The sequence below is a fragment of the Hyaena hyaena genome, unplaced genomic scaffold (genome assembly GCF_003009895.1).
Source record: "Hyaena hyaena isolate Hyena2069 unplaced genomic scaffold, ASM300989v1 scaffold_122, whole genome shotgun sequence".
Taxonomy (NCBI): Eukaryota; Metazoa; Chordata; class Mammalia; order Carnivora; family Hyaenidae; genus Hyaena; species Hyaena hyaena.
In genome coordinates this window covers 3,531,347-3,557,072 of record NW_024080754.1, presented here as the reverse complement: position 1 = coordinate 3,557,072, position 25,726 = coordinate 3,531,347, and the positions used below count along the sequence as shown (strand labels likewise).

General features: G+C 42.7%; 1 protein-coding gene across 1 annotated transcript in view; it reads right to left on the bottom strand.

Annotated features, from left to right (window-relative positions):
- The window catches only part of BACH1 (BTB domain and CNC homolog 1), a 45,626-nt gene extending 21,537 nt beyond the window's left edge, over positions 1-24,089 (bottom strand). The window contains exon 1 of the mRNA XM_039237288.1: positions 24,010-24,089. The gene's annotated coding sequence lies outside the window, so the exon portion shown is untranslated. The remainder of the gene's footprint in view (positions 1-24,009) is intronic.
- Positions 24,090-25,726: the final 1,637 nt, after the last annotated feature.

Here is a 25,726-nt window from a genome sequence, read left to right as displayed (position 1 = left end):
AGAACAAGGGACACATGGTACATAAGGTAAAGTTCCTCCAACATAAAGAAGATACTCACTTGAGAAAAAGACTCACATTTGTCAAGCCAGATCTTAACAAGTCTTTTTATACAAGAAGTCCTACTTTATACTAAAAATGCAGGCAGTAAGTACATCTACTTCATTATTAAGAACATGGTTTACCATACTTAGAAACTCTTAGTTTTCAGAAAATGTTCAAACATAAGTTATCAAAAATATATATTTTTTAAAATACACACCAACATATAATAACCGCCCAACATTTTTTGATCATTTACACATTACAGGCAAAAAAGGATAGCCACAAACATACGGATGTCTACATATTTCAGTCATGTACTACTATTCGTATATACTACATGTTATAAAACACATGAGACTGAAAGTAAGAGACTGAAAGAGTTCTGGTATTTTCTTCCAGCCACCAACAGCCAGCAGTGAGCACCCCAAGGTGTGTGTGTGGACCCCACTATGGCGTGATCAGGCTGAGAAGTTCCTCACAGGTTATCATCCCTGTCATTCGCTTTTTGTTCTTCTGAAATAACTCACCACCTGAAACACAAAGGTCCTCGAAAGTTCAGTGACTGAATAAACATTATTGTTTCCAGATGTGCTATATTCTTCAAACAAAAACGAAAGGACAAATGAGAACTACCAAAGTTCAGGCACACCAGGCCCAGATCACAGGTGACTTCTGCCTCAGAGACAGGCTGCTTTGGTCATGAACACATGAAATGCATCTATCTTCTGTGTCTGTCTGTGAAGTGCTCAATATAGCTAAAATGCGAAGTTCCTCAGAAGTAGTCAATGAAAATGAAATGTCCCGTTATGTGGTTAAACTCTGCCCAAGGTTAAGGATCATAACCTATCATTTGCTAATTTGGCATACCACACAAAATGATGGCAACTTAAAATTATGTACTAGAACCAACTCGACTTTTGGATTGTGCCCATTTGAAAGAGTAGTAAATTCCCTTTACCAACTGGTCTTAATATTTCAGTTATCAACACAAAGAATTGATGTTACAAATAGCAAGGAGGAACTCTGTACCGTGTGTGTGTGTGTGTGTGTGTGTGTGTGTGTGTGTTACAGACCACTGTCCTCCACCTTCTCTGTACGCCTTCCCCGGCCAAGCTGGACTCAACAGTCTACCTCACCACGTGTGTCCTTGCACCCAAGTTCCAAACCTCTGTATTATTCCCTGGCATCTGCCTTGCAAACCCTTAAAACTAGACTCATCTAACTTTTACATCTGGCCATTCTGCCAAACACAGCACAGCCAGGCAAAACTGTAAAAACACGTGGGCCGGTGTCACTAAAAATTAATGGCATGCAATTTCTGGGTCTCAGAGTGGCTTATCCATTCTTCCGTGCGCCCCAATGTCCCATTGTCCACAACAGCCTCCACGTCACCGCTTTTCACTTAGTGTCTCTCCCAGCTGACAACTCTAACTGGGACGCAATCTCAGAAAGTATTACCTTCCCACCACCTCCCCAGGTTCCCTCTCCTGCTGGAAACACCCCTTTAAAGTCTGCTCTTGACCTCAGACCATCCTTGCCTCTCTGGAATCCAGTCCCTTCCCTTAACACCCTCTCGCACGTAGGTCCAAACTCTCTCTTTATGCTGGCTGTTTCCCCTTAGACTTTGTTCATAAATATGTTTAAGTCTCTTGAGAAACTGTCCTAGAAACAGTTAACAACTAACAGCAAATATTTGTTAAGCTCTTATTGTGCACCAGGCACTGGGCTGAGGCGCTGACACAGTTTACCTCAGCTGCTCCTCACCACAGCCCTACGACATGGATGCTCTTGTGTTGTCCCAACTGTGCCAGATGAGGAAACTTGAGGCTCGGGGAGAAGTATCTTGACCATGGTCAAAAGACCAGTCAGATAAAGAACGGGTATCCATGCCACGCACCTGACTATTCCATTATCTGTCTCCAGTTAGTATCTGCTGAACACACAGTACAGAAAGTCACTGTGGTCCTGTGGGGAGCCAGGAATTACTAAAAGGCTGTGCCTGGGAACGGGGAAATGGGCCTCCCAAAAGCCAGGAGCAAATGAACTGTACCTGAACTTCAAAAAGAGGACTCTGGACTCTAACACTGCAGCCTTGCAACCTAAAGGTTCTCTGGTTCCCAAGGAAACTAGGGCAAAACCAGATTCCATACCTTCACTCTAGAGCTGCCGTCAGCCCACACATGTGTTTCTGTGACCCTCACTCCTCACCTCCAATTCCACAAAGAACTTATTCTTGGCTTAACCCTCCTGTTTAGGCAGTGCGGGGTGACAGATCACTTCCCAAGTTCATAACCAGCTTACAGATTGGCTGGGAGGTGCAGATTTGGGTGCCATGTCAACCCCAAGCCCCACCAGCTGCAGCTAAAAGAAGTCAGAGAACCAGGTAGTACAATGGCCACTCAGGAGGACCCCTGTAAGAAGTGTCTCACTGGGGGGACTGAGCACATGCACGCCATGACTGATCTTGTTCCCACCAGAAACCTGGGACTCACCCTGGCATCTCCTTCGGCCCCTGTATCCAATCTCTTACCAAGACCTGGTACCGCTGAACACTTGAGACCCACTTCTCCTCATCTGTGCTGCCACAATTCTAGTCCAAGCCATCACTGGCTCTTGTCTAGACAAAAGCAGCTTTTGTAACAGCTTACAAACTCACACATGTACAAATACAGTTACATAAAAAGGAAAGTGAAAATAAAGTTTCATACATCAGTATTTTATCCTTACTAGTGCAAAGTATTCTAATTTCTATTCTGTTCTATGAAAAAGAAAAACTACAGTTGTGATCCACTCGATTTCAAGAACCACTAAGACCCATCTTCTCATGCAAGGAAAACACACCCAGTGCCTCACACAGAGTCTAGAATCATACACTGTCTGGGTTCAAATCCCAGCTCTGTCAGTTACTAGCTATGTGACCTCTGGGCAAGCTGCTCAACGTTGCTGGATCTTAGTTTCTTCACCCGTAAAACATGTACAGCCAGCAGCACCTCACTGGGTTGTCCTGAGGTTTACATGGGCAATGGGGGTAAAGGGTTTAGCACAGTGCCTGGCTCATAGCAAACAAAGAGTTAAGTATCAGCTGCTCTTAGTAATAATAACAAAATCATCATCCCCCTCAAGCTCCTCTAGGTCCCCTTCAATTTATACTCTCACATCAAAGTGACTTCTCCCTTGCCAAAACTCTACAATGTCTTCCAAATTTCTTGTGATCAGTTCTAACTCCTTAGCCTGTCCTCCAGACCGGCATTAACCCTATTAATGCAGCCTGATCTTAAGCCTTTGTCTCCCTCTTTTGCTGTTCTCCAGCCTCACCCTTCCTTCCAGCGTAGGACACCAAGCTCCGGGCAACCTCAGGGCCTCTGAACATGCTGTGCCCGCTCCTTGCACTTCTCCTACTCCTTAGCTGGCTAACTCCTCATCCTTTAGGTCTCAGCTTAAATGTCAAAACCTCAACTGACTTGTTTTCTACCATAATTCAAGTGCATAACATAACCGTACCTGACTCAGTGCAGGAACCTGCTTCTGAATGAATGACTTCATGTATTTACTATAAATCCCAAACCTAGATCATCTACATTTTCTTTCAAACACAGTGCAATCAGCTATACTAGTTAGTATATATGAAAGCAATGCCACTGAGCCAAGCGCTCAGAGAAAAGTCTTTGGATAGCTTTTCCAGAGGCAGGAGGAACAAAAGGAAGCCCCCCTCTGAGAGCTGGAAATGTGTCTGCAGGACAACTGGCCGAAGAAGAGCAAGGCTTGGCAACTATAAACACAGCCAATACAACTGACTTGTACGAACAGACACCATGACCTTGGCCTCATTAGTGTGGGGTACTAGACAAAGTTATTCTGAAAATCAATTTTCCTAATTCTGAAAACCATCTCAGTGGTCAGTAATCCATTTGCACCCAACAACATAATGACTAAACCAGGTAAGACAGGCACACATCTTTCTAACATCTGTCAGTGACCTAACATTTCTCAAACCTAAAAGGTAAGGCCCAACACTCCCTCAAGGAACCTTCCAGACGTAAAATTCTGTTAATTTATTAACACCATCTGTACATCTGAGTTTTTCTATATTCTTAGAAATATATGCTATTGTTATAATTCAAAATAAAAGTCTGCTGACCTAGCAACTTGCTGATTCATTCAGTAATGCTGATAAAGGATGAACAAGCATTTTAAAGCTTCCTGTACTTCGATTTGGAAATAACTTCTGCTCTCTGCTCAATACATACAATTTACATTTTAATTTGGTCACTACTGGATGTTTTTGCTTTCAAAACAAAAAAGATCATGGGCCAAGTACAATGCTTGCTGACAGAAATTCAGAAAGTAACTATAGGAGGATAAAGTTCCACACATACAAGAGCTGGAATTTTATTTCCTTCAAGTCTCACAGAAGTTTGTTGGGTTTTTTTTTTTATGTTCATTTTTGAGAGAGACAGAGAGAGAGAGAGAGCATGTGCGCGAGAGAGAGCTGGGGAGGAGCAGAGAGGGAGACACAGAATCCGAAGCTGGCTCCAGACTCTGGACTGTCAGCACAGAGCCCGACACGGAGCTCATACCCATGAGCTGTGAAATTATGACCTGAGCCGAAGCTAGCCACTTAACCAACTGAGCCACCCAGGTGCCCCAAACCTCGATGTTTTTTAATTATCAGTATAGAAGGGCACACAAAATAATCTCATGCCAAGGATTCACTTAAAAAGAGACTATTATCCAAATATTCTTGCTCTTCACCGAACAATGATGAATGTCATTTCTACAAGTGTATATCTGAGCTACTCAACAGATTCAGTGCCATCAAAATACAAATAAAAGACTGTCCCTATATGCAAGAGCAAAATCTACAGATGTTCAAAATGAAAATGATGCCTTGGGGCAAAAGAGATGACAATGATCAATATAATCAATTTACACAGGAATGTAAACATTCCTAATGGTATTTATTTGCAGTAAGTCTTCAAACAAAAAGAACTCTCTGGTCAATTCTCATTTAACATAATATTAAATAAATGAGAACAATTATTTCCAAAAGAGTTCTGTTATATCCAAAATAGACCTAACAGAACTGCCTGTGTGTGTGCGGCTGGGCGTAAGGGAATAGACATGTAACCCTGGACAGCCAATGTGGCGTAATGGGCCACTGAGTTGTCCCTTACATAAAGGCAATACTCTACCTGCAGCCTGGAATGATTCCTTAGCACGCCCTTCCCCTGAGCTAGTGGCCACCTGGCATTTCTACCTTTTCCTCCTTGCTGCTTCTGCCCACCACCCACTGTATCACCCCGTCAATTACCTTTGCCTCACTCAGTTCCAGGTTGGGGTCTTCAACGGCTCAGAAGACAGGCAAATTTCCCTTAGCATGCCCTCTTTCTTGGCTCTCTCCTAAGCTTTAAGCTTTCCTAAGCCAGCTTCTGTTAGAATTTACCCCAAGATACCAAGAGTTCAAGCGTCCTTCTGAAGGAGGTGCACCTTATCTTCTATTGTTCAGGTGGGTGCAGAGACCCAACGGTATCGTGTGTGTGCACCTTTAGTCCTTTGTCTTTCCTTTCAGGGCCTTTAATTTTATATACAATATTTTAATACCTCACCTGCCAGGAAGAGACAGGAAGAATAAATAACTCAGTGACCAAGATTTCCTATTTTCTTTAGCTTTTTACAGATCTTAAATACCATACATACTTGCTTAAACATATCTGATCATCACATTTTTTATTTTTTTAATGTTTATTTATTTTTGAGAGCGAGCGGGCACACATAGTGGGGGAGGGGCAGAGAGAGATGGGCACAGAGGATCTGTGCTGTCAGTGCACAGCCCGATGAGGGGCTCAAACTCATGAACCGTGAGATCATGACCTGAGCCAAAGTTGGACATTTAACCAACTGAGCCACTCAGGTGCCCCAATCACATTTTCTAAATCCATTTCTTTCAGCCTTATGAAAAAATCCTAAGTATGACTAGATAAGGTTCATGAATAAATATACTGGAAAAAAGAAAAAGCTGAAAATTTGAATTAAGTAGCAGAAGACCTTACAGAGGCACCAAAAACAAGTACACTGTTTTTTAAAGGACTTGCACAGTGATGTATGGGAAAATGACCTGGAAATCTATGTTAAAAGCATGTAACTGAAGATACCATAGCTTTTTTAAAAATGAGGTGTGGGGAATGGAGACGGTGAGCGAATCACTACAATTTTTGCAGTTCATGGTTCACTGTTTCCATACAGGTAAAGTTTGACTTTTTTACTTTTCCTGATATTAAAAATCAGGCATTTAATCATGGATATTTTATTTACTTGGTCTAATTCCTTATCTGAAAAAGGTAAAGTTAAAATTATACATAGAGGGGGGGCGCCTGGGTGGCTTAGTCGGTTAGGCGTCCGACTTTCGCTTAGGTCATGATCTCGCGGTTTGTGGGTTCGAGCCCCGCGTCGGGCTCCGTGCTGACTGCCAGCTCGGAGCCTGGAGCCTGTTTCGGTCTGTGACTCCCTCTCTCTCTGACCCTCCCCTGCTCATGCTGTCTCTCTCTCTGTCTCCTAGAAATAAATAAAAATATTAAAAAAAAAATTATACATAGAGGGGAGAAGTCTGAATGGTTAGAGAAGTTTGAAAAAGGTACTTACAGATTCACTGACTAAGAGGTCAGAAACCTCTTACTTCCCAAGTCAATAAATCCAACTTTGATAATTCTGGGTAATAAGTTTAAGATAACCTGGAAGAGAGGGGCACCTGGGTGGCCCTTTAAAGTCCTACTCTTGATTTTAGCCCAGGTCACGATCTCACTGTTGCTGGGATCTAGGATTAAGCCCCATGGATCCTACTTAACATTCTCTCTCTTCTTCTCTCTCTGCCCCTCCCCTGTTCAGGCTCATTCACTTTCTCAAAATAAATGACACATTTTTAAAAAATCTTTTAAAAAGATAGCTTGGAAGAGAATAAAGGAGGAAAAAAATAGAACACAGGAAACTCGAGCTCCAGAACCAAAACAAGAATAACGGATTCCATGATTATACCTTCTTACTGAAAAGAATTTAAGAAACAATGAAGTCTTTTATTTGCTTAACATATTTGGCAGCTACCTGATCCTTATTAGGATTGTTATAACTCACTTGAACTAGACCACATTATGAAAATATGAACTAGCAACCCAGAATTGGTCCATACTAATAAAGCTGATTTACTGAAAACATATATTTTATCATGCACTTGTCAGTCACTACTTTATATACCAACATCGAAGTACAATTTACATAGAACTGCACTAAAGTGTACAATTCAATGAGTTTTGACACTTGTATATGTGCATGAAGCCACCACTACAATCAGATATAGAAATTTTAATGAATAGAGAGAGAAATTTTATCACTCAAAACTCCACATGCCAGGGCGCCTGGGTGACTCAGTTGGCTAAGCGTCCAACTTTGGTTCAGGTGGTGATCTCACGGTTTGCGAGTTCTAGCCCAGCATCGGGTTCTCTGGTGTCAGCACAAAGCCCGCTTCAGATCCTCTGCCCGCCTTGCTCTCTGCCCCTCACACTCGTTCGCTCACTCTCTCTCTCAAAAATAAATAAAAATTAAAAAAAGAAATTCCACATGTGCCTTTAGGTCGCTCTTTCTCTATTCCCCCTGGCTCAGAGAAGTAACCAATGATTTGCTTTATGTCACTACAGATTAACATGCATTTTCTATGATTTGTACATAAATGGAATCATACATTATGTCCTCTGGTTTCCAGTTTCTTTCCTTCAGCTGAATGACAATCATATTGCATACATCAGATGTTTTTCTAGTGCCAAATAATATTCCATTGTATGGCTATATCACTGTTTATCCGTTTAACTATCTGGTGGATTCTCTCACAAAGATGGATATAACTTTCAGGCTGGGATTACTGTAATAAGGCTTCTGTGAACATCCATATGGACATAAATTTCATTTCTCTTGGGTGAATCAATACCTACAAAGTGGAAGAATTGAGTCATATGGTAGGTTTGTGTTTAACTTCTTAGAAATTGCTAAACAGTTTTCCAAAGCAATTGTATCATTTTATATTGCTACCAGCAGTGTATAACAATCCCAGTTGGTCCACATTCTCCGCAATTCTTGGTAATTCTGGTCTTTTTAATCTTAGCCATCCTGATAAATGTACAGGAACATCTCATTGTGGTTTTAATTTGCATTTCCTGATGGCTACTGAGGTTGAGCATCTTTTGATGTGCTTTATTGGCCATATGTATATCTTCTTTTGTGAAATATATGTTCAATATTTCTGTTCATACTGTTTTCTTCTTGTTATTGAGCTGTAAAAGCCTGTAGAATTTTGATTAGGACTACAGTGAACCCGTATACCAGTTTGGAGAGAACCAATATATAAATTGAGTTCTCTCATTTACGAACATGGAAGACTCCCCATTTACTTAAGTCTCCTTTCAGCACTGTTCTGATGTTTTTAATTTTTATTTTTCAGAGAGAGAGAGAGAAACAGAGAGAATATGAGTGGGGGAGGATGAGTGGGGGAGGAACAGAGAGAGAGAGGGAGACACAGAATCTGAACCAGGCTCCAGGCTCTGAGCTGTCAGCACAGAGCCCGGCACAGGGCCTGAACTTGTGAACCGCGAGATCACGACCTCAGCTGAAGTGGGACACCTAACCTACTGAGCCACCCAGGTGTCCTTGTTCTGTTTTTAGTAAAGAGGTCTTGCCTATCTTTTGCCAAGTGTATTCCTGTTTCATATTTCCTTATAGTTACTATAAATGAATTTGGTTGTTAAACTTCATTTTCTGGCTTTCTGCTGCTAGTATGTAAACACAAAAATTTTTAAACATTAACCTTGAATTCTGCAATCTTCCTTAAGTCACTTATTAGCTCTTATAGTTGCTTTGTAGATTCCTTAAGATTTTCTACATACATAATCATGTCATCTTCGGACAGAGACAGTTTTACTTTTTTCTCATCTTTATAATTACTTATTTTACTTCCCTTACTGCAATGACTGAATAAGGCCAGTGGTGGGAGCTGGCATCCTAGCTCATTCCCTTATAAGGTGAGTTTTTGAGGTAATATTTTACCGTTAAATATTGTCTTAACGGTAGGTTTTCTAAGATGAGCAACTGACGGACAAAAACGGAGGTGCAGTAGTAACTACCCCAGTTAACTCAAGGCTCTACAAGAAACTAAGAGAGGAAAATTCCCCAAAATTCCCCCAGAGATTGAAATTCCCAAACTCACTCAGCCTCCTTCAAGGGAAGCCCTCATTCCTGCACCACTTTTGAAGTATTCACTCAGGAGATCCTGATATCCCCATATCAGGGGCTGGAGATAAGCGGGGCAGAGAGCAGCTACCAGAGAGCACACCTAAGACTGAAAGACTGTCAGAACCGCACAAACACCGCACGCGGCTACTCTCGGGACCACCAGGGCGGACAGCACAGAATAGTGTTCATAACTTGACAGCAACCCGGCCAGCTGAGCAAGTGACTTTACATCTCTGACATGTCCTTTGTTTTCTGGGTAAAGTAGGGACAAGAAGAGTACTCTCTGTTGGGAGGATCAAACGAAATTATACATATAATAATAGCATTTTTAATTATATACATATTATAATTATAATAAATAGTATTATACTGTTTTTAGAACAGTGCCTGACACGTAATGAGTGCTCAATGATTGTTAGTGTCGTTCGAATTTGATGCCAGCACTGTTGTTTGAGTGGCACAAGGCGACACCGAAACTCTCATACGGCGTACGAGAGCACACTCCTGAGCTTTCCAGTGCCCAATACCGACACGGGTATGATAAGAAGGACGCCGTTTACTGGTTTTCAACTTTCAGAACAAATAACAGAAGACTTACTTACAGTTATAAAACGAAATGCTGACATTACTAATCTTGACAAAATGAAAGTAAAATTGACAGGCTGGGAGATGGAATCAGAGAGAAGTGAAAGGAAAGTTAGTATTTCCATGCGACTTAGAACGTTGAGTCAAAAGATACTTCAAAAAAATAAAAGTTCCTTAGCAAGACCAAATTAAAACCAATGTTGGGGTTGTAGAGACGACCAAGAGCGGAAATAAAGTAACATTATAAACATAAGTGGGATGACGGTGGAAGCAACAAAATCATCATCCACGGTAAAAGGAAGTCAATAGATATGGTCTTAGGTTCGTAAACTCACGTAGAGCCATCCTAGAGATACAGAGGTAACCAAAAATAAATAAATAAACTGCAGAAATGAGTAAAGATGATTATCTATGAAGCAAAATTAGAGGCAGAATGATGTGCAACAGATGGGGTTGCTTCATGATAAATCTTTCCGTATTTTTAAACGAAAAACATGTACTACTTTGACTAAAAACATAAACGTAAGAGATATTTATCAAACTTACTTAAGTATAAACTGTTGATAACGTGTCATGAGTCTTAAACAGTTTGAAGGTTCTCCAAATAGAAAAGAAATTTGATAAAGAGAAAAATCAACATCTTACATTATGTTGACAAAACTAGGAGACGGGGAGGGCAAAGAAACATAGTTAAGATTTTGTTCATTCCTAATAGGACACTGGGAACAATGCTGGACATACTGTTTTTATATTGACAGCGATACCAATCCAAATAGATTCTTTAAAAAAGTGAGGATATCTTCTAAAGAAACAAGCTAGTGAACTGCCAAACCACTAGGGGACTGACTGGTTCTCTACCTTACAAAATCTGATGAAATCACATTAAATTGTATTTAACCAAGAAAACCACTCTTATAATAAAATTTTGCATTTGCTTTTGGTAAAATTGATTAATTAAACCATGAGTTGATGCTTTCAGAAGACCAGTAAAATTGACAAACTTCTGCAAAGTCTCACCAAGAAAATAAATAAATATGCAGCATTCCCATTCTCACGCAAAACAATACTGTAATGGCTCTTCTCCCCATTCCCTTCCATCTACAATGAAATTCTCTGCTCCCCTTTATAACAGAACTCCCAAGATGAGTCATTTATAGCCACACCATCTTCACTTCCCTCTCTTCCCAGCTTCACTTGAGCCCACAAAACCAGGCCTTTCCCCCTCCACTCCATGGAAGCCACTTGTGAGGATCGATGACCTCCACACTGCTAAGTGCAAATTTTCAGTCTTCTTAGACGGCATCTCATCAACATTCAACAGGTTGACCATTCTCTCCCTGAAACTCTTCACTTGGTTTTCAGGATACCACAATCCTTCCTGATTTCCCTCCTCACTGGCAGCCACTCGTCAATTTTCTTTGGTGGATCAACCTCCTCTTTCAAATCTCTAAATGCTGGACAGCCCAGGACTTCGTTCTCCTCTCTCTCCTCTTCTTTGTACACATTTCCTGGGCAAACTCGTGTAGACCAAAGCAAGGATACGACCACTCATGGACTTACTGTACACTCTCATAATTAACTTGGTCTAATTCAGACAGCTCTCTTGAGCTTCATATTCATGTACCCAACTGCATGCTCAAATTACTACTTGTATATCTAACAGGCATCTCACATTTAACATGTCCAGAAGAAACCCTGGTTCCCCCACCTCTATATATACCAAATATATATATATATATACCAACTCTATAATATACCAAAATATTAACAATGGTTACATCTAGGTAATTTTTGTTTGTTTCTGCATCCAAATTCTTAACCATAAATACATTTTATTTTATAATCAGAAAAATGTTAAAACAGACAATTATAAACAAAACAATGTGCTTTCATTAAAAATGTAGTTGACATTTATTGCAATTGTCTTGAAGGCTCCCAAGGAGTCAATTTCAAAGAATGTTAATTACTTTTTCCCTTTATAGTATCAGTGTTACTGGTTTGTCACTATGTGTCAAATTTATGGGCAACTCTAAAACACAGTAACCTCCACTGATATCTTCATTGTAATCATGAAAGAAGAAATGAAACTGTATAGGACTCTAAAAATGATGATTTAATGGGGAAAAAGAGAACTCTATTACAGGAAAATAAGGGAGAAGGATGCATCTGTTTGACCTAAGTAGGTAGCTCCCAACCTATTTCATCTCACAAAGCCTTTTAAAAAGGATAAAGAGCTGAACAAACACAGAGAATTCTGAAATGCAAAAGAAAATCCAGTTTAGGTTATTTTAGGAACTACCAGCAGGATAATACTGGAAAGAAGAACAGCACTGGGATACAGTTAGCTTTGCCAGTATTACCAAGTATGTGATCTTCTGAGAGGTACTGGACTTCATGCTTCAAGATTCCCACAAGAAAAACAACAACATTTACTCTAAGGACCTAATGGTTTGGTGCATTTAATAGCACAGTGTTTACAAGACCACTAATATTTTATCACTGTTATTGTCATTATTATACAGGTGACCAAAAGAAAACTGTATTTTAAAAGGTTCTACAAACCCAAGGATTAAGTTAGAAAATGTAGAGACTCTGAAACCTTTAAGAATAAAAATCTAGTAAGCCTAAGATCTCAGCAAGGTAAGAGGCGCCTGCATGGCTCAGTGAGTTAATCGTCCAACTCTTTATTTTAAGCTCAGGTCATGATCTCACGGTTCATGAGTTCAAGCCGCACGTAGGGCTCTGCACTGACAGTGTGGAGCCTACTTGGGATTCTCTCTCTCCCTCTCTCTCTCTGACTCTCCCTTGCTCCCTCTCTCAAAATAAATAAGCATTAGAAAACATTAAAACTGGACAAGTTTGCCCAAGATAATTGCTGATTTCACAGAACTAAAGAATTTCTAATTAAAGGAGCATGTCCATCCAGTATGACCCACTTTCCCAGTTCTGTTACAGGTGTGGAAACTGAAACCCTGTGAAGGTCAGTAACTTAAAGGTTGAAGACGTCCTCTGCCCCCAGATCCAAATAATACATTTCAATTCACATGTGTGATCCTAAGTGGCATGTGTACACAGGTTTTCTTGGGGGGCAGGTGGAAGTGAAGAGGGATAGAAGAACAAGGAACAGAGGGAAATGCCTCAAATATCCTATGTGAGATGTGAACAATGTCAAAGTAAAAGGGAATTCAAGGTATGGCAAACTTTATTACTCAACATTTGGTTAATTAATTTGATTAAAACTTCTTGGATTATATAAACAATCTCATGTCATTAAAAGGGATCTGACATTGGGGCGCCCGGTGGCTTAGTCGGTTAAGCGTCCAACTTCGGCTCAGGTCATGATCTCACGGTTCTGGGTTCAAGCCCCATGTCAGGTTCTGTGCTGACAGCCAGCTCAGAGCCTGAAGCCTGCTTCAGATTCTTCATCTGCCTCTCTCTCTGACCCTCCCCTGCTCATGCTGTGTGTGTGTCTCTCTCAGAAATAAATAAAACATTAAAAAAATAATAATAAATAAATAAAAGGGATCTGACATTAAACTATGCTGAACTTAAGTCAAAGTCTGTAGTTATACTCAACTATGTATGGGAAATTCAAGGACAGAATGCTAGGGGATATTTCACTACAAATTATTTTCAATACAAAGTATTAAGTGTCCATGTCCTACATTTAAATGAAGTATTATAGATTCTTCATACGTCATTTTGTTTTCAAACTATAAAAAGTATAACCAAGATCCAAATTATTTATTTCTGATTGCCTAGAGAAAGTTAAAGTCCTAGTACTAGATCAAGGTCAGAATGACTCTGTAGGTCTAAGCGTCAACACATATAGTATGCAAAGTAACTGGAGGGAACAAAAAGACAAATAACCAAAAAAGTGCCTTCAAATTCCCAACCCTTCCTTAAATATCATTTTGCTCCAACTCATAATAAATCTGAGAGGAAAAAAAAAGAAAAAGAAAAAAAGGATTAAGAGTAAAAACTTTAAGGTATACCTTTAAATAAGGAAGCAATTATATAGCAGCAATTAGAATATTGCCTAAATCACAGATCTGAAATTTGTTTAAGTAGAAGTATTAAAATGAAATGCTTTATTTAAAAATAACCTAATCCACTAATCCCTGATAGCCACCCTAGTGCCACAGCATCTTAATACACATAGGTAAAACTAAAACGTCTAAATCCCTTTCTTGTTATTTATTAAGTTAAATCCCTTTCTTGTTATTTATTAAGTTAACTTGGAAGTCAACATTACCATCTCTAAATGAGGATTTCCAAGCTATGGGCTTTCCACCTAAGCCCACATAGTTACTTTCTCAAATGTATTATTACAAGATTTTGTCAAAAAAAAAAAAAAGCTAAAACTTTTCATAGTGCAAATATTATTTAAGGAACACAGAGTAGATAAATACCATTACTTTTTACCTGAGACAAAAATTATTTTGGCAGTATAGTCTTTCTAAACTCTTTTTTTAAATTTTTGTAATGTTATTTTTGAGACAAAAACCATGCACAGGCCCATGCCACAAGTGGGGGGGGCGGGCAGAGAAAAAGAAAGAGGGAGACACAGAAACTAAAGCAGGCTGCAGGCTCTGAGCTGTCAGCACAGAGCCAAAAAGGGGCTCAAACTCCCTGAGCCAGGAGATCATGACCTGAGCTGCAATCGGGCCCTTAACCAACTGAGCTACCCAGAGGCCTCGGTCTTTCTAAATTCTATCAAAAAAAAGTAACACCATTTTGAAAACCCACCCTAAACATCTATCACAGCCTCCTAGTTATTATCAAATAGGAAAAATTATTAGTATTTAACTGCTATTTTGTGAATTTACAAAACTGTTTATGTGCTGATATTATTTGTTTGCCTTTCACATAGCATACACAGCACCAAAACCTGGGATTGAAAAAAAGGAACAAGAATGACAAGAATAAAAATCCTTTAACACATCAAAGTGCTCTCCAAAGTCTGGGAGGCTAAAAGAACACTTGCTGTAGAAACTTAAAGTGGCATTATTCTCGAAGTCCAAAAGACCACTTTTTCTCCTGGTAGGGGAATGCGTGCGTAGAGAGGATGCGATGCTCCTGTCTGAATTATCTGTAATTTAAGAGTTTGGGTTCCACTTAATCCTGCCCACCCAAGCTGGTGAATCAACCATTCCATTCAAGCCAGGCTCGCTTCCCACTCAGGAGAGCCACAGATATTATGGGTGGCCATGCCCTGGAGATTAAGAGAGGGATTCTCTTGGTATAGATACAATCAGGAGCTACAAAATATAAGAGATGGCAGAGAACTTTAGAACCATTTAGAATACTGAAAGAAACATGTTCCTTCCAAAGGTCATTTTTTTGGCAAAATGGGTATTTTCAATTTTTTAATATTTTTAAATAAAATATTTATTTAATCTGGCTGTAGAAGTAAGACCTGATCATGGTAGGAAATATAAGCTAAAGGGGAAAAAAGTCACCTAAAATTCCAAATCCAAAAAACCCCCCATATTTTCATTTTCTAGTCAGAAGGATGTGTCTCAGGGTGCCTGGGTACCTCAGTCATTAAGCGTCTGACTTCAGCTCAGGTCATGATCTCACAGTTCATGGGATCGAATCCCACATCAGGCTCTGTGCTGACAGCTCAGAGCCAGAAGCCTGCTTCAGATTCTGTGTCTTCCTCTCTCTCTGCCCCTCCCCACCTCAAGCTCTGTCTCTCTCTGTCCAAAAAATAAAAATAAACACTTAAAAAAAAAAGGACGTGTCTCTATATAGTGGTGTAAGCAGTAGGCTAGGATGATACTGTTGACCCCCCAACACCATTCACCCCCTGCTTTTCTAACCAAACTTTGACTGTGCTCACACCTTCTCTCTGGGGCCATGTGTTTCTGGGGAAGCAGATCACCATCCCAAATGAAGATGAATGAAGATCCATTTAAGTTAATCACAATGGTCTCATTTTCCTTGACACTGACTCACTTATGTAGGGGCTCACGCCAAATGTTGGCCCATGAACAGAGAGGAGAGGGTCAAGACGGCATCTATTTATGGAGCTTTTGGGAAAGGTTTTACTTAATAAGACACATCCTAGGGAAGAAAAAAAAAATTAGTCCTCTCCCAAGGAACTTAGTCACTGACTCATGACACGTGAACTTGTAGCAGCCATCTTGCAACCGTAAGAGGAACTAGCTAAGAACAAAGGGAAGACAGATCCAACCTTTTCCCACTGACCTTATTTTTAATACATACATGCACAAACCCACACCCTTCCCGACCCAACTTCCCCCTAATAAAACCCCTCTTCTCTCCCCTTCTCCAATGCTAAGCTTCTCAAAAGAGATGTCAAAACAAGCTGTTTCCTCTGCTCGCCTAGGCATTCATCAATGACATTCCTAAGGTTTTCCTGATTTCTTAAACCTTAGGTTTCTCACATTCTATGGTTCCAAGGCACATACTGCATGTTGCTATTACAGCAATTAATACATGCTGTAGTAATGGCTTGTTTCTCTATTAGACAGTAACTTCTGAAACACTCTGTACTGCCAATGTCTACAGAAGTTCCTGGCATATGAAGGCATAAATATTTGCTTCATAAATCAAATGTAAACCCAAAACCTAACACAAAGGCATACCACAAATGTTTAAATGAATTTACCAACCCTACTATCTACATACACCAAAAGTCAAATATGTGTTTGTGTTTAAGTTTGGGGAGAGGAGCAGCATGCACAAGAAGATAGAGACCCAAGTACCTTGAAACTCAAAAACACAATTATTCTTTACTCTCCAGAGATCAGATAGCTGCTCAACATTAACTCAGTGGAGGGGCAGGGCAAGGGCCTGGGAAGCAAGGGCAGGGAAGCTAGCCTCAGAGTCCCTCTGCCACTGGTGAGCACTGCTACCACCTGCTCCCAAGAGGAAAAGGTGGCCTGGCCCTCCTGGGGTGGGGAACAGATAACAAACCAGGCCAATGACGACAGGCCGGCCAGGAGAGGCAAAACACATTTTTTAGAAACCCAAAGAACTATATCCAGAGTTTGAACAGTACTTATGATACTCCTTCACCACAAAGGGACAATGAGGTAGGCCAAGGTGTAGGCAGGCCAAGGTACAGGAGCTAGAGACGCATCCCCATCCATGGTCTCCTTTGATTTCTCCAGATAACAACTGGGAACGAAGGCAGGTGACACTATTCAGCTGGGCAAAATGCTCTTCTACTTCAAAGGTCTTTGACTAATGTGACAAAAATGATTAAAAGAGCCGATGGGTTTTTTTTTTTTTTCTTCTCCTTCTAATTATGTGATAAATCCTATCTAGAGGAGAATCCTGAGCCACGATGGGAATAAAATAGAGTAAATAAGAAAACGTTACATTCCTTGAAAATGAAAAGTGTCTTGGGCCAAGATTTGATAACCACCTCACATGTTTAAAACATTATATCTAAGTGCAAAATACACACTAATGAAATAACTGATCTTACTAAAATTACTGATCTTACTTACTCCAAAATGACAACCTAATAATTATAACCTCATAAATTTATTCAAAGACTAATAAATCTTTTATAGACATATTTTATAACAAACTCTCGGATGGATAGTTTTCTTCACTGATTTAGCTGACTTCCAAAAGACGGTGGCATACTTTAAGGGAGGAATAAGGCTTTAGGGATATGAAGATATCAGTAAATAGGAAGCTGAGTGGGTGCCTATCTTCATTTCTTCAGCAGGACCCTAAGAGTTGACATCCTTAAGCCAAAATCACTTCCCCTTGGAATCCTGGAGGCAGACAAGTCAGTAAAAGATCAACAGAAAAAAAGGTAGGAAAGACGGACAAGACAGTTTCCTCACCACACTATTTAGTCCATAACCATGCAGAGGTAGGGTACTGTCAATGTCTGGGCTACAAAGGAATTGAAAACTGACTGCACTCTATAAAAACACTTTGTAGTGTGATTCCCCTTTAATGGGGAATGGGGAAATGGAGTACAACTGTCCACTATGACTCTGAGCCAATTTAAGGAGAGAAAAAAAGTAGAAATGACTTTATCAGATAGAAGCTGGGCATAATAACTTTATTACAAAAATATACTTTTGAATGTGTTTCCTAAGGCAGTAAGAAAATGATTTCAACTTATTTTTAAAAGAACATGACTTACACACTGCTTCAGCTGCATCAAAGTAACATTTTCTAAATGGTGCCAGTATTGAGAAAGGAGCCAGCAGTCTGCCAACTTCACAGCATGCACGCTGTGCTCCTACAACTGTCATTAACAACCAAGGTCCTGGCAACTACTACTTCTTCCTCATGTTTGCATTGGGGCAATCTTTATTATCCTATTACTATTCTCTAAACTGTTCCTGATCCTAAAAACAACAAAGGATCTGTTCTAGAGAAGTCAGGATATTAAAGGAAAGTATTAGACATATTAACAATCTAACATCTAGACAATCCAAATTATATTTTTAAAAAAAAAAAAAAAAAAAAAGTAAAGGTAAAAAAAAAAAAAAAAAAAAAAAAAAAAGAAAGTCACAAGACAAATGCTCTTTCTATCTCAGGAGATACACTAAAAGAATGACTTAAATCCACCTGTTTCCTCAATACTCATACCAATTATGAAAACAAAACATGGAATTTTAAATGATCAACAGTTTCAACTTGGTACACATTTAAGGTGACTTAAGAAGAGATACAGCATGTAATGTTCTCTCCTTCACTCTTTTAAAAAATCCCCAAGTCTGAAGACCACAGAACTAAAATGAATCCACACTATACCCACCAATGCAGCAACCAAAAGTTGGTAAGACAAACACAGCCAAGGTACATTCAATGTTCCATGGGAGATAAAACAGAAGATATGTATCTTCATCATCAAAAAATTCCCACTGTGGGGAGCCTGGCTGGCTCAGTCAGAAGAGCAGGCAACTCTTAATTTTGGGGTCATGAGCTTAAGCCCCACACTGGGCGCAGAGATTACATAAATATATACGTAAATAAAAAAAGAAACTCACACTCTAGCCCAAAGGATGGTCAGAATGTTTGACACAACCTTTCTGAATGACCTACAGGTGCAAGAAGCCATATGACAAACATATCCACTGTTTATTGTGGCTATTTTTTCTATCTTGAAGTATGCTGACATGTCATCTAAAGAAAATGCAACACTTAGAAGTAATTGGTAGGTATATTTACATCCCAAGTGCTCCCAACAAACTGCCTGGGAATGAGGACTAAGAAAGGAGTCTGTCCTGATGTTACTACGCAAGGGGAGAGTGGGCAAGCCACAATGTCTTAAACTCTCACATACGGAATAGGCTGGATGCAGAAGAGAAAATATTTCTATTTCTTCAAAAGCCAATTCCAATTAACTGATAATGACCACCTCTGGGGCGTTTGCTGAGATGGTTAGATCCTTTTAGTAAAAAGGCAGATCCTGTGTTCCTTGCTCTCAGAAGTTGGGTGTTTGAGTTGCTAAAACTGACTTCCCATCAGAATGTTCACTGGAGCTGTTTTTCCAGCAGCAGCAACCTGACGCACATCCACATGCCTTCCTCAGTCTCGTTTGTGATCCGGGCCTGCAATTCAGTTCAAAGAAGGCTGCATAGTGTGGCTGCGTAACGGAGTACTTCCCTGATTTTGAACAGATAATAATACCTACCATGTGTATTAATGTTTAAGACAGCCAATACTGTTCTAACCACTTAACACATATCAATGCTTTTAATTTCCAAATAGTCTCTATCATATACATTCTACCATTATCATCCCCATTTTACAGATGAGAAAAGGAGGCACAACTAGGTGAAGTAACTTGCCCAAGGGTTTAACACGGGTAAGTAATAAAGCCAGAACCTGTTCACAGGCAGTCTGGCTCCAGATCTCCCACTTTTAACCACTTTGCTTACTGCTTCTCTGTCAATTGCACACTGACCAAATCCACAACTTCAGTCCTGTTAAACTACACACTGAGTGAGCCAGAAGTCCAGGTTTCACGGTGGTGTAAGTCTATGATTTATCCACAGTCCTGAAATATTTACACTCTCCAGAGGAGCCTGGATTCTGGCAAACAGTTCTTAATTTACCCATACCCGGGGGCTTTCTTAGATTATTGGGCAAATTTTTTTTAAACCAAAAGCTTCATAAATCTATCCCACCACATAAAATACACACTCCAGTTAGCAGAACCCTCAGGAAATGCGAGCTTTAGGGTTAAAGCAATGCTCCCATTAACAGAACATTTGTCAGAAAATCTGCACTGTGAAGGGAATTTTTGACAACTGGTCATTTTAAAGGGCTTTGCCATCATTATTCTAAACATCATTTCTTACAATACAGGAGTACAAAAGGCATATGGCCAATGGGATTTAACTGAATGGTAAATAATAACCATCCCTCAAGCATGCCTGGAAGTTGATTTTCTGAATACATACATTCTCCTGGGGGGCGGGGGAGGGATCCCATTTCCCAAGTGATTTGCTGAATACATAGTCTTATTAATCCTTACTAAAGGAGATGTAAACTTGGCTCAAAAAAAATGACTTCAGGGAACCTGGTTGGCTCAGTTAAGCATCAGACTTCACCTCACATCACAATCTCACAGTTCATGAGTTGGAGCCTCCCATCAGGCTCTGTGCTGATAGCTTGGAGCCTGTAGTCGGCTTTGGATTCTGTGCCTCCCTCTCTCTCTCTACGCCTTCTCAGCTCCCTCCCTCCCTCTTTGTCTCTCTCTCTCTCTCTCTCTCAAAAATAAACAAACATTTTTTAAAAAATGACTTCAAGGAGTAACAGTAAAAGGTAACTTTTAAAAGAATTTGTTATATACAAATTACACTCCAACGTGCGGATTATCTTCAGGGGCTCCCATTGCACACTTTTTCATATTATTACACTTCAGATCACACACGTTAAACAAACCAACCACTTGGCTGTTCTCCAAATTCAAAATGCATGGTATCACATGTAATGGGCAACTCTGTATCTTCTCTATTTCCGTTCCTGATATCAACAACATGATAAGAAATTTATATTCAGGCTTCTAAAATTTAAAATACAGCATAGGGGCACCTGGGTGGCTCAGTTGTTTATACGTCTGACTTCCGCTCAGGTTGCAGTTTGCAAGTTTGAGCCCCACACCAGACTCTCTGCTGTTAGCACCTAGCCCACTTGGGATTCTCTATTTCCCTTTCTCTCTCTGCCCCTTCCCTGCTCTTTCTCTCAAAAATAAAATAATAATAAAGTACAGTATAAAAATAAAACTACATATATAATAAATATTAAATGAACATTGAGAAATTTTGAAAGAATGGTAGCTCTTAAGAGGAAATCTGAAGTTTAAAAAAAAATATTCTAGTTGCTGAAAGAATGTTACTAGAAGTGGTTAAAAATTCTTTGTTTCCCAAAAGAGTAGCATGCACCCACATTATATAACATGCATGTACTACTGTTAATCTGTACCTTGAAGCTTTCTTACTTTATTATTTTTTTAATGTTTTATTTATTTCTGAGAGAGAGAGAGACAGGGTGAGCAGGGGAGGGTCAGAGGGAGAGGGAGACACAGAATCTGAAAGAGGCTCCAGGCTCTGAGTTGGCTGTCAGCACAGAGTGCGATGGGGGGGACCTCAAACCCACGAACCACGAAATCATAACCTGAGCCCAAGTCGGACGGTTAACCGACTGAGCCACCCAAGCGCCCCATACAAGAAAGTAACATTTTGAAAATCAGTCTTAATATTTTCTTCCAAATGAATCATCTTACACCCCACCTTTGAGACCCTAATACCTAAAAAAATTCATGATTTCTCATCTCCTATAGTCCCAAACGTAGAGCAACAAAATTAACCATTTTTCTATTTATAAATTGTTTTAAGTGAATTATCATCATTAAGAATTAGTCATTCTTTGGACCAATCCTCTACCCCCTCCACAAAGTTTGTTAACAATAGGGGCTGGCTGGTAAGATTGGGTCATTTTTTAAAAAATATTTTTATTGGGGCGCCTGGGTGGCTTAGTCGGTTAAGCGTCCGACTTTCGCTCAGGTCATGTACTCGCGGTTCGTGGGTTCGAGCCCCGCGTCGGGCTCTGTACTGACTGCCAGCTCAGAGCCTGGAGCCTGTTTCAGTCTGTGACTCCCTCTCTCTCTGACCCTCCCCTGCTCACGCTGTCTCTCTCTCTCCTAGAAATAAATAAAACATTAAAAAAAATAATAATAAAAAAAATATTTTTCTTTATTTCTAGAGGGGAGAGAGAGAGAGACAGCAGAAACTACCAGTGTATGCGGGCAAAGCCAAGGGCCAGTGAAAACTGAGAGGAAGTCACCTTGTGTGTCCTCGTAAAGAAGTTTTTACGAAGAACAAATTATGCTCACCTTCTGAAACCCAGAAACCACAGAACAACGAAGCCGCAAGAGGGAAACAAAAAAAAAAAAAACAAAGGTAGTCCATATTTTTATTACAATCTTGTTATTAGGTTACTCCTAGCTGTCAACTTCTCCCCGTTTTAGCTCTCTCCAGCACGAATCTAGTCTCAGGCAGTAGGTCATGAGGCCCGCCGCTCGGCGCCTAAACACAACCTCAGCACCACTTGGCCACTTCCTCAGACGCTCTTGCACTTCACCCGCTGGCTACCTGTACCGAAACAGACAACCCGGGCTGGGTCCCCTTCAGCCCTCTAAAGCAACCCCTCTTGAGTGCTCCTTGGCCTTTTATGGTGGAGACATGTGATGAGAGTATCTGCACCAGCTGTTCTTAATTACCTCTCAGGCTGGAGGGAATGACTCAGCAACCCAACTTTTTTAAGAAGTCATCATACCTTGTTACCCGACCAACATAGTGAACAATGGTAAACCACTAGACGCAGCCATGTTAAACAACAGGAATATACGAGGCCGTGCAGTCACCAAACCAAAGCCATCCCACTCAAGCTGACTCACCACGAGTCCTTTTCCCCCCAAGGCTCCTTCAGCCAAAGGCAGAAGTGGCAAGTGCCTTCAAGCCCAACCCAGCCCAGCCCTTGCACCACGACCCAACACCAGGAAGAAGCGAGCTTACCTCTTCCCATTTCTCTGCTTGACCATGTGAAGCGCTCAAGGGCTCGGTCACCAACACATCCCTTATCTTTCTGAACTGCTTTAAATGCACAGCCTCCACATGCACGGAATGTTAAAACAGATGAACAAAGACCCGGCACCGGCATCCTCCACAGGTAACAGTCCCAACACCGAAACATTTCTCCAAATAGATACGCATCCCTGCAAAACAGCCTTTGTTCCTTCACGCGCCACAGAGCAGCCTGTTTTTCCCACGCACGCCTTTCACAGTTACTACTACACGATACCCTGGGCAGCCCAAGCTGAACGCCGAAGGCTCGCTGCACAAAGGCATTCCTCGCAGTGCCCCTCGGTGACACAGAACCGCCGCGCGACAAGGAGAAAGCAATCGGCAACCAGCACAAAAGCCGGCGTCTCTAGACTCCGCACCCACCCTCGCCGCGGCGTGGGAGTCTTAATTACGCCGCGTGGGCAAAACTCCAACAAAGGCAGCTCCGGGATGTCCGGTCCTCCACGCCAATCTTGGCCAAACCCAGCCCCGCAAGCGGGCTAGTTCTGCTCCAGCCACGACCTCGGCCATTCTAAACGACACTCCACGCGCGACAGACCCCCGGGCCGGGCGGACCCGAGGCAGGCGGCTCTCGGGCCGCGGCGGCTGCGCAGGGCGGTGGGAGCCGGCGGGAGGGCAATCCGGAGCGGCGGCCGGCGGCGCGCGCGGTGCTGATGTGTCACAGCCCGGGCGGGCCGCGGCTCCGAGGGCAGGGCTGGGACCCGGGAGCCGGGGAGGCGGGGACGGAGGAGGGGGCGCCCCGGGGCCCCGCGCCCGCCCGCACTTCCCCGCCCCCCGCCCGCGGGGTAAAGTGCAGCCGGGGCCCGTAAACAACAGCGCCGGCCGCGCGCTCGGAGCGCGGGGCGCAGGCAGGCAGGTCGCCCCTTCCGGCGGACGAGGCCACTTCCAGGAACACGGGCCGCCGCCGCCCGGGTCCCCCTCCCCGCCTCCCCGGACCTGCCCGCGGGCGGCCCCGACCGCGCGCCGCCGCGCCGACCCTCCCGGGAAGGGCGCGCGGGACCCCGAGCCACTCACCAGAGCCGAGGCGCCGCGCGGCCCGACTGACTGCAGCGAGCGAGCCCGGCGGGCGGCGCGGGCAGCGGTCAGGTGACTCATTCCCTCCCCGCGGCCGGCCGCCCCCTTCCCTCCGCGGCCTTCCCCTCCCCTCCCCGTTCACCCCTCCCCTCAGCCGCCGCGGCGGCCGCCGCCACTTCCCAAGGCCTAGACCCCTCCCGTCCCCCCGAGGCCCCGCCCACCCCGCGCCGCTAAGCCCCGCCCCCGCCGGAGACCCCGCCCCCCACTCGAGGCCCGGCCCCGCAGCCCGCGAGGCCTCAGTCGGCGCGCTGGGGCCCGCGGGGCTCCCAGCGGCTGTAGCCGCTGTCGTGGCTCCACCCGCCCGGGGCCCACGCGAGAGGTCGGGCAGAAAGGAAGAGGCTGACGGCCTCCTGGCCCCAAGTGTTGCCAGGACGCTCGGGATCGAGCGAAACGGCCGCGACCCCGGAGTCCCGCGGACAGCAGGCGGTCCCTCCCCGGGCCCCTCCTCTGCGGTCCCTTAGGGGCGCCTTCGGCTGGGCGTCCGGGTGCCGAAAGCAGTGTTTGAGCTTGCTGATAGGACGTATCGAGTGCGTCCAGGATTTTGTGGAAAGCATCTGGCAGCCCTAGTTCTTCTGTCTGACAAAGAAAACAAGGGCGTTCGGCTAACAGGTGTTCCCTCCAGGCTGCGGCTGCCAGGGGACTGGGAGCCAGGTTCAGCGCCCCGCGGAGTCGGCCGGCTCAGCTCTAGCCCGCCAGGGTCGGGCTTTCCTCCTCCGATGCTTATCTGGTGTTCATCCAATTGTCAGTTTTAAAATGACGTTCCCCGGCCAGTTAGCACCTCCGGAGTGCAAAGCACTGTCTGTGCGAAAAGATGTACACGTGTCAAAGCCCAAGCTTATCAATCGAGAGAGAGAGAGAGAGAGAGAGAGAGAGAGAGAGACTGAGCACACAGAGACTGCGCCAGCCAACCTGATTGGAGTTCAGGTGACCTGTGCAGAGGGATTTTGCTGTTGGCCTTGAGTTTAAGTGGAGAGAAAGAGGAGATGGAGAGAAATTGGTAGCTGCAGAGCAATAGCACCCGGGTTCATTCTGGAACCCAGGAGGGCAGCTCTGGAGCTCACAGGGCAAACAAAGTTAGCGAGATAATGAAGTCAGGTGTTATCACTAACATGACTGCGGGGACTTTTGTACTCACAGGTCGGGGACTTTTGAGTTACATGCAGAACATGTGAGAAAGTGGCCTAAGTGCAAGGAGTGACGTGATTCACGGTGACCTCGAATCAGAGCAGGAGGTGACATTTGCATTGAGTCTTAACCAGGAAGACTGGGGTCCCTCAGTCCCTGGAAGGAACAGCATATGCAGAGGACTGGAGAGGCAGATGGATTCCAGGCCGCCAGAGTTCATGTGGCGGCACAGATATTCACTGAGACATGAGGAAAGGACATGGATAGACCATGAAAGGATTTGGGTTCTTCCACACGTGAGAGAGTTTTTAAGGCTTCACTCTCCTTCCACCCTAAGCCAGTGAAATTATAGTATTCTTCTTTCCTCTCACATTTTTACAGTTTCTTCTAGATGAAGAACAGATCCGCCCGCTCGGGAGGAACTCTTCCTTCTTTACTCTAGATAACGGTGGTGATATTTTCTAGCACAACCACTGATATGCTTCAGTATTTGAAAAGTCTTACAAAGGTGTTGGGAATACCAAGACAGCTA